We start from the raw sequence: 2572 nt of genomic DNA on the forward strand, positions 1-2572 counted from the left end.
CAGGAAGTATAAATCTACATAATATGATGTTTAATTAGAAGTGGAGGTGAATTATTCGTTTCACTCAATAACCTTCCTCAAAATGTTGATTAGACATTCCAAGCGAAACCGTGACATTTTGTTAAGGCTGGTGCGTGTGCCCAAAAGCTATTCACATTATTGAACAGGAAAATAAACTTAGACCTTCCACATTACAATTACATAGAATTATTTTGTCAGTCAATAAGCACTGGCTCCCAGAAATAAATATGAATTGCCAAAAGCTTGCATTCGGCAAACGTCTCTCAATGGAATGAAGAGGAATTAAAAAGTTAAACGGAATGAAGGATTGCAAGGTTAAGATTCCTGGAACGCCAAGTGTTGTTACAGAACGAATCATGCAAAAGAAATAAAGACAGACAGTACTAGCACATGGCATTGAGATATTTGGGTTGCCGATGTGCTGGCGCGTTGTAACTTATTCATGATTCAAGGGACTTTGGAAAGCCAACCGATTGGAAAAATGAACAGAGGAGAACAAAGAGAAGGTTGAGTCTACTACATACTGTATGAAACAGCATGGAAGTGAACCGCTGCAGGACGAGTCCAACTTTGAGTTCAGTATTCCTTCCAGGTGTTTGGATGAAAAGGGGCCTTAATAAAAGAAATGTAAAAAGAGAGAGAAAAAAAGGTAGTGAGCGGAGGAGAAAGAAAGAGGGGATGGGGGCGTGTGTGTAAGGTGGGGGGGGGGGGGATTTCCCTATGGGGCAGATGTGTTTGTGCAAGCTAAGCTCCCTCTCTCTCTCTCTCTCTCTCTCTCTCTCTCTCTCTCTCTCTCTCTCTCTCCCCCCTCTCCCTCTCTCTCTCTCTCTCCCTCTCTCTCTGTCTCTCTCTCTCTCTCAGTCAGTCAATCAGTCGCTGTACCACGCTCAACAAGGTCACCACAAAGCAAAGTCTCTCTCTCTCTCTCTCTCTCTCACACACTCACATTCTCTCTCTTTTCCTATCGCTCTGTCACAGAGCTGGGGACGCTCTACATAACACACACACACACACACACACACACACACACACACACACAGAACTCCACAACTCCTCAGCACAGCAGGCTGTAGCAGATCACACAAGGAGAAGAGAAGAGAGGAAGAAAGAAGGGAAAAGGGAAGCTAAAGGAGTGAGAAGGGGAGGAGTGGAACAGAGGCATCCACTTGCGCCGAGAAGGATTCTCTCAGAGGTTTACAAGCCGTGAAGAGGAGAGGAAAGAAGGAGGGAACACAAGAAGGAGGAGGAGACAGCAGACGCTTCAGACGGAGGGAGAAGGAGCAGGAGACAGGCGACCGCCGTCACTGATATTCAGGTAAGACCTCTCTCTCTCACACACACACACACACACACACACACACACACACACACACTTTCTCTCTCTCTCTAACTCACTCTCTCTACGTCTATCTCTCTATATATCTATCGTATGTCAACATACAGAAACTCCACTTACTAAGCGCTCCACCAAACAGAGTTCAGGGTAGTTCTCCTCTCTTCCATAGCCATGTACAAGTGTGTCATCGACAAGTGAGCCCTCGAAGTGTGTTGAAGAGCCTGTGTCTGGACCTGTGTGGAAACTGAGGCTAAGGATAGAGTGTCTAGGAGAGGAAGGTGTGTGAAGAGTGTGTGTGTGTGTGTGTGTGTGTGTGTGTGTGTGTGTGTGTGTGTGGGTTTGTGTGTGTGCGCCTGTGTTGTTGAGAGTGAGAGTGAGGGAGGGAGGGAGAGAGAGAGATAGAGAGAGAGAGGGGGCGATGCTGACAGACAGAGATTTATGATTTGGCAAGAGTTTGTGGAATCTTGAAAAACAGGTATTGGAGATAAGGAAGCTTGATAAGCAATCGCTACAAGCCATCCGCAATTTCCTTTTTTTGTCATACAGCATATCTCACATTGTTGTGTAGACCTACGTCAATCGAATAACTTAGACTATGGCTCCTAATCCATGATATCTGGTGAAGATACCCTTTAAACATTTTCTTTGTAACTCAGTTTCCCAAACAAATGGGGGATCACCTTCATCTTCACGTTGTTAGAAACAGTCCTGTTGAAAACATGGTTGACAATGACAAAGGTACAGAACATGTTCATACTTACTTTCAGCAACTAATTATAGTTTGAGAAAAGGTGGCACACCTTAGCTTGCTCCAGGTTCTCAGAGGGAATAAAAAATAAAAAAAAGAAGAAAAGAAAAAAAGGGAAAAACTTGAGCTCAGTGGCTTTCTTTGCTACTTCACATTTCTGTGGAAAAATACCAACATTTTGTTCAACGGACAGAGTTTTTTTATACACAGAAAGGATGCGGTCAACCAGAGAGACTGGAAAGTACACTAAACTCCTAAAGTGGCTTTGACCTTTTGTCTGTTTGGAGAGAGAGAGAGAGAGAGAGAGAGAGAGAGAGAGAGAGAGAGAGAGAGAGAGAGAGAGAGAGAGAGAAGGAGAGTGAGAGAGGGCGATTGAGAGAGGTGGGGGGGGGGGGGGGGGAGAGATTTGGTCAGGAGAGAGATGGTGAGATAGAAAGAAAATAGACATGGTCAGGAAAGATTGAGTG

At 44.7% G+C, this 2572-nt stretch overlaps 1 protein-coding gene across 1 annotated transcript in view; it reads left to right on the forward strand.

Annotated features, from left to right (window-relative positions):
* The first annotated feature begins 966 nt into the window (after positions 1-966).
* Positions 967-2572, forward strand: part of hs3st1l2 (heparan sulfate (glucosamine) 3-O-sulfotransferase 1-like 2) — a 17401-nt gene continuing 15795 nt past the window's right edge. Inside the window, exon 1 of the mRNA XM_080531018.1 lies at positions 967-1336. The gene's annotated coding sequence lies outside the window, so the exon portion shown is untranslated. The remainder of the gene's footprint in view (positions 1337-2572) is intronic.

The sequence above is a fragment of the Nansenia antarctica genome, assembly GCF_963989245.1.
Source record: "Nansenia antarctica genome assembly, chromosome: 5".
Lineage (NCBI taxonomy): Eukaryota > Metazoa > Chordata > Actinopteri > Argentiniformes > Microstomatidae > Nansenia > Nansenia antarctica.